At 36.9% G+C, this 11,229-nt stretch overlaps 1 pseudogene; it reads left to right on the forward strand.

Moving 5' to 3' along the window:
• The first annotated feature begins 1,700 nt into the window (after nt 1–1,700).
• Nucleotides 1,701–2,584, forward strand: LOC112649070 (olfactory receptor 13H1-like; annotated as a pseudogene).
• Nucleotides 2,585–11,229: the final 8,645 nt, after the last annotated feature.

Genomic DNA, 11,229 nt, shown 5'->3' on the forward strand with positions numbered 1-11,229 from the left:
ATTTGCGGCTAGAACATGATGGGAATCTTACAGGCAATCCAAAAAAGGATCTTGACCTTAATAATGAGCTGATCTGTGATAGTATTCATACTTGATAGAATTAGACCAAAGTAAATAAAAAATTTGAATGGACAAAGGAGTGTGAAAAATCTTTTATTTTCAGATTCCAGTATAATACCTATTTTCTCTCTTTACTATAATACCTTCCCTTCATGCAAAGAGTGAACTGTAGGGCTAAAAAAATACAAGACATCGAAGTTCACTTCTGAATAACAGACCATTAGTAACACTGAATACTGTGAGATACAGTTTCTTGTCATGGGCTTTTTACCTTCAAACATTTATTTCCTTCAGCCAATTCAATGTAGTCTCAGTCATGACATTAGTGTAAACAAGACAGAAGAGCCAAATAACTGGCCTTGATTCATTCAACAAACCCATATTGAACCCACATACTGTGGGTGGTAAAAATAAGGCCGTACACAGGATATTCAGAGTCTCTTCCCCGTGAAAGCTGAGAATTTAGTAAGGGAGCAGAAATTGAATAATTACACAAATACATAAATACAAACTATAATAAAAGCCACACAGGAGAAACTTAGAGTGCCATAAACAACTGCAACAAAGAGATCTGATTTTGTTTTAGAGCGGTTAGGGAAGTTTTTTCTAATGAAATTTCTTTTAGGCTGAAATATTAAAGATGACTAGGAGTTCACCAGTCAAAGAGGATAGGAAGAATATTTCCAGCAGACAGAACACAATGTGCAAAAGCTCTGAAGTCATAATGAGCTTATAGTGCTTCATAAAGATAGTATGGCCGGAACAGGGTGAACACAAGAGACAGTGTGAGATAAGGGTCAAATCATTTAGAGTCTGGTAGGACATGGTAAAAAGGTTAGATTTTATTCCAAGGCTAATTAGAACTCCTACAGTGGTTTTAAGCATGGGAAAGATATGGTGATAATCATGTATGTTTGTGAAAGGTTTCTCTGGCTGCTGTGTGGAGAAAAGACTAGAGAGAGGCAAGAATAGAAGTAGGGAGGCCTGTTAGAAGATGGTGGCTCTGACTAGATAAATGTTGGCTGTGGAGATTTATAGGTAGACTTAAAATATACTCAGGAGGAGGAGCCAATAGGACTCAGTGATTGATTGCATGTGCAGGGTGGGGAAGAAATGAGAGTGAACTGGGAACAATTTTATGTCATGGATATGAGCCAGCTAAAAACAAATTTCAGGCTAATATCCATAGCAGGGAAAAAACAATTAGTAATTTTATGATTCAAGTTTAATTATATATGAGCAGTAAATTGGCACTTTTTTTAAGGGAGGAGGTACAAACCATGTTTCATGTGGAGTCCAACCCCCCTCATTCTATAGATGAGGGAATTAAGGCTTACAATGGGCATCACTACTTTGCAAATTAATCCTGTGATGTGTATGAGTGTTTTATCTCCCAAATTCGAACATAAACTTCCAAGCAGTATCATTTCTTTTGTAGACATCTTTCTCTAATATCACCTGACATAAGACTGAGTACACAGCAGACCCCCAATAAATGTTCCTCAGATTAAAATAAATTAAATTTATTCTTTCTCAGCAGATAGAAGAAAAACCAATATTTTGGTTACTGGTAATGGCAGTGATGCAACAGAATTCATCCTGGTGGGTTTGTCCAATCATCCAAAATCCCAGATTGCACCATGGTAGCAGTCTACCTGATTACATTAGTGAGTTAACAGTCATCATTGCCGTGGTTAGAGTTGATGGCCAGCTTCACACCGCTATGTATTTTTTCCTAGCCCACCTGTCCTTCCTCGATTATCTGCTACTCTAGCAATTTGGTGCCTTTTTTGTTGTTCAATGGTTTAAAAGACTACCCCACCATTTCCTATACTAACTGTTATGCTCAGATGATCATTGCTCTCTTTCTGGGGATGACAGTGTCTGCTCCTTGTTGTCATGGCTTATGATAGATTCATTACAATTTCTAATCCCCTGCGTTACACCATCATTATGAACAACCAGGTCTGCATACATTTGGCCATGGTGACCTGGGCCACTGCCTTCCTTTTAGTAATAATACCAATCATTGCAATTCCTGCCCATTTTTGTGGACACAATGTCATCAATCATTTTACCTGTGAGGTCCAGGCTCTGTCAAGGTTCACTTGCTCAGACAGCCCAGTCAGACTTATTCTGGGTCTAGTCATTGGCATCTTCACACTGCCTCTGCCTTTCACCTTCATTCTCATCTCCTATACTCACATTGTGGTTGCTATGCTAAGGATCCACTGTGCAGAAGCCAGGCTCAAAACTTTCTCCACCTGTGGGTCCCACCTGACTGTGGTCACCATATTTTATGGAACAGCTATCTACATGTACCTGAAACCTCAGTCAAGAGAATCTCAGGGCCAGGGTGAAGTCATCTCTGGGATTTTATGGCATTGTAACCCCTATGTTGAACCCCCTCATTTACACCTTCAGAAACAAAGATGTGAAAAATGCTCTAAGAGAAATGACAAGGAAGAAAGAACCCTAAAAAGAACATGAATATCCCATGGAGGTTCATCTAACCAACAGCTTGACATGGACTTGTATAAATTACAAGGTGTAAAAATGAAACAATATTTTAGTAAGGTCATTTGTTTCAAATGTATTTTTTTCCTATTTCCAACAAGCATGTGATAAAGAACATCTTGCCACTGAAAAAGGCATGTTAAACATCTACAATACTATCCATTTAAGTAATAAATTATACAGGACAATCTTGTAAGAGAGTTTATAAAACAAAATAATAATTATGTTTTAGTCCTATGTAGTTTTATGTTGTATTACTGAATGAGAAATATTTCAATATTCTAAGATTCTCTTTTATAGAGTTATCTTCTATAACAAGAGTTCTATCCTCTAGAACGAGTTACAAAATGGACAGTTCTTCACTCAACGCTTTTTGTAGGAGGTATACCATTACCCAGGCTTCAGAGTGATGAATGTGAGTGGGTAGAGAGGAAAATTACTGAACTTCCAAATAGAAGGTCTTCTGATGAAACAAGAAACCCTTAAAGACTGTGTAGATACTTTTTTAGTATATGTGCTGCCCAAGTGAGCACATGTGTAGATACTGAGGACCAGAAATGATGACCCTATGGAACCTACAATTACATATCTTAATATGTAGACAGGGCCTCATTTTCTCTGACAGCATCTCCTACTCCTGAATAATTTCATGCAGCTTCCAAAGTGGGCCTCACAAACAGCAAATTTAGGTCCTTTAAAACTCCCTAAAAACAAGCAAATTTGTACTGTATTTTTGAATTATAAAAATTATAGTGTTCGTTGTTTTTAACACAAAGAGCAGGCAGAGAAAGGAAAAACCACCTATTATCCCCACATTCAATGGGGCTTGCATGGGTTATATAATCCAGTAGACATATTTAAGTCTGCCACTCACGGTTGTATGGGATTTAGTTAGTTCCTTGTCATCTCTCAGCTTCAATATTCTCATCTGTGAAATGGGGATTATAAGAGTACCTACCCCAAAAAGTTGTTTTGAGAATGAAATGAGATGATGCAGTTTAAGTTTCTATCATGTTTAGCATGTGGTGAACACTGAATACATGTCATCCAAAAAAGAAAAAAAACTGTCAATCCACTCTCTAACATCCAAACCAATTGTTTGAGTGTTCATTTGTGTAGGTCTGTACCAATAATGACTGTATCATTTAAAAATGATCCATGGTAATATGATAGACTGAAAAAAATAAGTTCTCACTGTTTTCTTAATGTGAATTTATCTTACTAGAGATGAGGTTGAAAGTTTCCCAAGTTCACTGGTCATTTGTATTTTAAGACAAATTCAGGGTCAAAATGACAATGAACCAGTACAATTTTGGAAACAGAAAATGCGGCAGTCAGTTACTTATGGCTAATAAAAAGCCCCCAAATCATTTCAACACTGACTGTCTCCACCACTGTTTCCAGATGCATCCTGACAGGTAGATAGATCTCCAGTTTGTTAAGTTCTATTTCACTCTGTAAGCAAGCGATTAATACCTAATCAGTCAACAACACAAGCTGACAGAAGGCTATTGTAAATGAAAATGAAAATAATAAAAATGTGGGAACCCCAACAGAGAACGTTTTAGAAAGGGAATCTAATGCAAAATGCAAATTTTGTTGTAACATTACTGATTTAATCTTGAACAAATTATTCTGTAAGTTTTATTTCTGGCATTTATAATAATTTTCATTTAACCTAAAACACTCCTAAAACAAAAGGGAGGCAACTAACAAGAAATGGTGAGCAGATAAAGTCAAACACTAGAGGGGCGAAAGAAACATGATTCCTCAGAAGGATGGAAAAAAAGGAGCAAAACTGCAAACCTAATTATTGGAGTTTGATCATTTTCATTAGGGACTAAGAAGAGGTAGAGAAGAACAAGCAATGAGATGTGACTTTTGCTGACAGAGAGAAATTTATTGGGGAGAGGCAGGGACCTTTTTAGCTGCAAGAGAAAATTAGACAGGTGAACTAATGTCTTCCCTTTTGATTACCTCAGGAAGATGTTAGACAGGGTTCTCTCTAGAGAAAGAAAAATTTTACATCTGGAAGTGGAGAACAAGCTGCAGGAAGATTTCTGACACAAAATCAAGACTGGATGAATAGAAAGTGTAAGAGATTATAAGAACAAGTAATCAGAGATGCATGCATAAGGTGCTTTTCTATTAAATGTATATTGTGAACATTGTCTTCTTCAAATCTCCCTTGTATTACTAAATAAACAAGTTTGAGTTATAATAAGCAGGAAATACTTTGGAACTATGAATGCCTTAGGAAATGTTTCGATTTCTTATCTCTGCCAAGCAGCACTTATGACTTGCAGCTGATAATGGGCAACTCTGCCTCCTTGCACACCATCTTCTCATGAGGTGTGCCAAAATCACAAGGCGACATCTTAGAAGGTTGAACTGACCTCTTAAAAATCAACGTAACTGAGAAAAGAGCTTCATGCTGTGTACTGGCAGCAGCAGAGTGAAGAGAATGCACTTGAGACCCACCTGGAAGTGTTCAAAGGAAAGAAATTTAAATTTTTCAAGAGCTAAGAATATATCATTGAGTTTTGAGTGAGTTTGTCAACACCAGTACTATGTAATAAGAAAATGAAGTTAATTAGCTGCAGAAGGCTCCTTGAGTTTCTACAAGTCACGAAAGCAGATATTAAATCTTCTCTGTTCATCATATGGAAAGGAGCACACAGAAAATTGTTCACTTATTCCTACAATATTTTTGTTGTCATTGTTTTGATTAAACTATTCGCCAGATAGTTTTTCATTAATATATTTGAGTCAAGGGATCCCTGGGTGGCGCAGCGGTTTGGCGCCTGCCTTTGGCCCAGGGCGCGATCCTGGAGACCCGGGATCGAATCCCACGTCAGGCTCCCGGTGCATGGAGCCTGCTTCTCCCTCTGCCTGTGTCTCTGCGCCTCTCTCTCTCTCTCTCTGTGACTATCATAAATAAATAAAAATTAAAAAAAATATATAAAAATATATTTGAGTCAATGACCCTGTATACCAGTATTTGCCATTTCACATATACATAAAGACTTGCATACACAGATTTTATTGTTACAAAGACCTCATTTGAATTCAGGCTTTTGAGATTTAAAAGACCACTTCTTACTGTACCTGCCTGGCTCAGTCAGTAGAGCATGTGACTCTTTTTTTTTTTTTTTTTTTTTAATTTTTTTTTTTTTAATTTTTACTTATTTATGATAGTCACAGAGAGAGAGAGAGAGAGAGGCAGAGACACAGGCAGAGGGAGAAGCAGGCTCCATGCACCGGGAGCCTGATGTGGGATTCGATCCTGGGTCTCCAGGATCGCGCCCTGGGCCAAAGGCAGGCGCCAAACCGCTGCGCCACCCAGGGATCCCGAGCATGTGACTCTTGATCTTGGAGGTGTGAGTTCAAGTCCCATGTTGAGCATAAGGCCTACTTAAAATTAAAAATAAAATGAAAGACTTTAGCTATGCAACCCATGGGTATATTATTTTAACCTCTCTGATAGCCCTGTCCTTATTTATGCAATTGATAATAATAGCAATAGTCGTAATAGTAATAATAGTCTCTACTTCATAGGATTGCTATGAGGATCAAATAATAAACCATATAAAACCCATATAAAACACCTAGCACAGTATTGTCAATAGGAAGCAAATGAAAATGTTAGCTATTTTTACTATTCTTTTTTAAAAAGATTTTATTTATTTATTCACAAGAGACACAGAGAGAGAGGCAAAGACATAGGCAGAAGGAGAAGCAGGCTCTGACTCAATCCCAGGACTCTGGGATCACGACTCAACCACTGAGCCACCCAGGTGCCCTATTTTTACTATTTTTTTTTTTTACTATTCTTACCATCATTAATATTATATAACTCTAGCACAAAGATGCCTGTACATTGAATTGCCCAGTTTATTCTGTGTGCAGCAAAGTTATCATGCTCTACTTGGCTGAAGCCCATACATGGAATTATGGAAAGCATACACAGGTATGTATCCCTGGCTGTAAGTGTTGGAAGTTATTTAACACTTTGCCTCTTTTTATTCCTTACTTTACTTATTCAAAACAAAACATATTGAGTATCTTGTATGTGTTAGGTAATTTTCTAGTACTGGGAATCTGCAGTGAAAAAGACAAAGTTCCTGATCTTAGGTACTAAACATTTTAATAGAAAAACAGTTATTAAACAGATTATCACATATAAAAATAAAAGACTTTAAGAAGCATGGTAAGTACTCTGAAGGAAACAAACTGGAAGCTGGGGTGATGTGTGAAATCTATTTTGAATCAGTAAGATTAAGATATCTCAGAAGGAGTAATATTTAAACTAAAACTGAAGATCCATTAAATGCTATTGTGAAGTTTGAAGAGTTGAGGAAATGAACGTACTAGAATGAGGGAAAAAATACAAAGGCCCTAAAGAAAGAGCCGGGCATGTTTAAGGAACAGAAAGGAGACTCTTAACTCTAGGAAACAAACTGAGGGTTGCTGGAGGGGAGGTGGGTGGGGGGATTAGGTAACTGGGTGATGGACATTAAGGAGGGTACTTTATGTAATGAGCACTGAGTGTTATACGCAACTGATGAAATCACTAAATTCTACCCCTAAACTAATAAATACACTATATGTTACCTAAATTGGATTTAAATTAAAAAAAATAAGACAAGTGTAGCTACAGCTAAGTGAGCAAGGGAATGGGTAAGTGGTATAACACCCATTCCTTCCTTCCTCCCAAACAGCAGGTAAACACAAACACATGAATGTATGTTTAATAAAGACACACAGAGAAAGTTAAAGAAATAGGGAACATATTGTATGTACCAAGCATTGTTCTAGGTTTTTGGGATACATCAATGAGTAAAAATGTCTCCATACTCATGAAGCTTATGGTATAGTGCAGGAACATAAACCATAAACAAAAATCATGTGGTATGTTTTTAAAAAATAAAAGCATGGTAACAGGGATGAGGAAAGACAGGATAGGCACTTCAAATTTAAATAGGGTGATCATAAAAGTCCTAACTAAGAATTTGGAACTTGAACAAAGAGGGGAGAAGTATGTGAATATGTAGGAAAATAACATTCCAGGCAAAGGCGCTAAAGCAGGAAAATGCATAATATATTTGAAGAACACCAAGGAAGCTATGTGGCTGTACAGGAGTGAACCAAAAGGAGAAAAGCAGCAGATGAGCTCAGAAAGGAACAAACTCAGAAAGTCCTTTTTGATGTAAGGACTTCAGCATTTTGTAAAAGCTTTATTGAGATATAATTCACATGCCAGAATTTCACCATTTTAAATTGCACAATTCAATGGCATTTAGTACGTTGTATACCAAATTTTATCTATTCATCCAGTCCTTCTCGCTATATTTTCAGAAATAATAAGCTTTAGGATACACATTATCTGCAACACTACAGAAATATGGGTACCCATACCACAGCAATATATGAAGTTTCTAATTCCTCCACATCTTAGCCAATGCAATAAGCTATTCACCTAATTTATTACACCATCTTAGTGGACCAAAATTGGTGTCTCATTGTGATTTTGACTTGTATTTTCCTAATAACTAATGATGTTGTGCATCTTTTTATGTGCTTATTTTTCATTTGTTTATCTTCTTTGGAGAAATGTATTTTCAGATCATTTGCCCATGTTTAACGGGGTTGTTTATTATTGACTTGTAAGAGCTTTTCACATCGTTATATAAATCCCTATTCAATATCTAATTTGAAAATATTTTTCCCATTCTGTGGGTTGTCTTTGTTTCCTAGTAGTATCCTTTGAAGCACAAAAGCTTTTTATTTTGATGTCAAGTTTGTTGGTTTTCTGTGTGTGTGGCTTGTGATTTTGCTACCATATCTAAGAAATCACTACCTAATATTTAGGCCTATGTCACAAATATTTATACCCAAATATTTATGTCTATGTTTGTTCTAAGAGTTGCAAAATCTTAACTCTGACAATTAAGACTGGTTCTTTTTTTGTTTTTTTTTTTTAAGTTGGCTCCACACCCAATGCAGGGCTCCAACTCAAGACTCAGATCAAGACCTGAGCTAAGCTAAGAGTCAGATGTTTTTTGTTTGTGTTTGTTTGTTTTTGTATTGTTGAGAGACAGAGAGAGAGAGAGAGAGAGAGAGGCAGAAACAAAGGCAGAGGGAGAAACAGGCTCCATGCAGGGAGCCCGACGTGGGACTTGAACCTGGGTCCAGGATCAGGCCCTGGGCCGAAGGCGGCGCTAAACCACTGAGCCACCCGGGCTGCCAAGAGTCAGATGTTTAAACAACTGAGCCACCCAGGTGTACAAGGACTTTGGTCTATTGTGAGTTAACTTTTGTATATGGTGGTGGAGGGGAGGTCAATTTCTTCTTTTTTGCATGTGCTTATTCACTTGTCCAAACACGATTTGTAGAAAAGATTATTGTCTACAGTGTCCTCCACTGAATTGTCTTGGCACCTGTCAAAAATAAACTGACCTTAAATATATGGGTTTATTACTAGATGTTTGATTCTACTCCACTGATCAATAAGTCTGCCCTTATACAGTACCACACAGTCTTTTTTTTTTTTTTAAGTATAGTTGACACACAATGTTGCATTAGTTTCAGGTGTACCACACAGGGATTCAACTGCTGTATATGTTATGCTATGCTCACCACAAATGTATCCACCGCCTGTTGCCATACAATGTTATTGCAATATCGTTAACTATATTCCTTATGCTGTTTCTTTTATTCCCATGACTTACTCATTCCATAACTGGAAGCCTGTATCTCCCACTTACCTTCATCCATTTTGCCCATCCTCCCACCCCTCTCCCCTCTGGCAACCATCAGTCAGTCCTCTGTATTTACAGGTCTGATTCTGCTTTTTGTTAGTTTGTTTATTCATTTAATTTTTTTAGATTCCACCTAGGAGTTAGATCATATGGTAGTTGTCTTTCTCGGTATGCTTATTTCACTTAGCATAATACCCTGCAGGTCCATCCACGTTGTCTCAAGTGGCAAGATCTCACTCGTTTCTATGGTGAGTAATACTCCATTATATATATGTACACCACATCTTTATCCATTCATCTACCCATAGACACTTGGGTTGCTTCTATTATCTTGGCTATTGTAAATAATGCTGCAATAAACATAAGGTGCATATGTCTCTTTGAATTAGTGTCTTCATTTCCTATGGTAAATACCCACTAGTGGAATTACTGGATAATGCAGTATTTCTATTTGTAATACTGTTTCCTATAGTGTCTGCACCAGTTTACATTCCCACCAACAGTGCACAAGGGTTCCTTCTTCTCTACTTCCTTGCCAACACTTGTTATTTCTTACCTTTTTTATTCTAGCTGTTCTGACAGGTGTACGGTGATATCTCATTGTGGCTTTGATTTGCCCTTAAGATTAATGATGTTGAGCATTTTTTTATGTGTTTATTGGCATGTGTATATCTTCTTTGGGAAAATTTTTTTCAGGTTTTCTGACATTTTAATCAGATTATTTGGGGTTTTGGGTTTTTTTTTAAGATTTCATTTATTTACTCATGAGAGACAGAGAGAGATAGAGAGAGAGAGAGAGAGAGAGAGAGAGAGAGGCAGAGACACAGGCAAAAGGAGAAGCAGGCTCCATGCAGGGAGCCTGACACAGGACTCGATCCCGGGACTCCAGGATCATGCCCTGGGCCGAAGGCAGGTGCCAAATCACTGAGCCACCCAGGGATCCCAATTTTTGATGTTGAGGATACAAGCTCTTTATATACTTTGAATATTAACCCCTTATCAGACAAATCATTTCCAAATATCTTCTACCATTCAGTAGTTTGCCTTTTAGTTTTGTTGGTTTCCTTTGTTATGCAAAGCTTTTTATTTTGGTGTAGTCCCAAAAGTTAATTTTTCTTTTGTTTCCCTTGTCTAAGTAGACATATCTAGAAAAATCTTGCCAACATTGAGGAAATTACTGTTTATGTTTTCTTCTAGGAATTTTAGTTTCAGGTCTCACATTTAGGTCTTTAATTCATTTTGAGTTCATTCTTTTGTATAGTGTAAGAAAGTGGTCCAGTTCCATTCTTTTGAATGTAGCTCTCCAATTTTCCCAGCACCATTTGTTTGTTGAAGAGACTGTCTTTTCTCCATTGTGTATTCCTACCTCTTTTGTCATAGATTAATTGAACATATAAATAGAGATTTATTTCTGGGCTCTCTCTTCTGTTTCATTGACCTATGTGTCTATTTTTGTGCCAGTAGCATACTGTTTTCACTGCTATGGCTTTGCATTATATCTTGAAATCTGGGGTTGTGATACCTTCCGTTTCATTCTTTCTTAAGATTGTTTTGGCTATTTGGGGTCCTTGTAGTTCCATAAAAATTTTAGGATTATTTGTTTCAGTTCTGTGAAAAAATGCTTTTGGTATTTTAATAGAAATTGCATTGAATCTGTAGATTCCTTTGTGTAGTATGGAAATTTTAACAATATTAATTCTTCCAATGAGTGAGCATGGGATATCTTTACTGTGCTGTCCTCAATTTCCTTCATCAATGTTTTATGGTTTTCAGAGTACATTTCTTTCATCTCCTTGGATATTCCTAGGTATTATATTCTTTTTGGTGCAGTCATAAATTGAATTGTTTTGTGAATTTCTCTTTCTGCTACTGTGTTATTAGTATATAGACT

This window comes from Canis lupus, chromosome X (genome assembly GCF_003254725.2).
Source record: "Canis lupus dingo isolate Sandy chromosome X, ASM325472v2, whole genome shotgun sequence".
Lineage (NCBI taxonomy): Eukaryota > Metazoa > Chordata > Mammalia > Carnivora > Canidae > Canis > Canis lupus.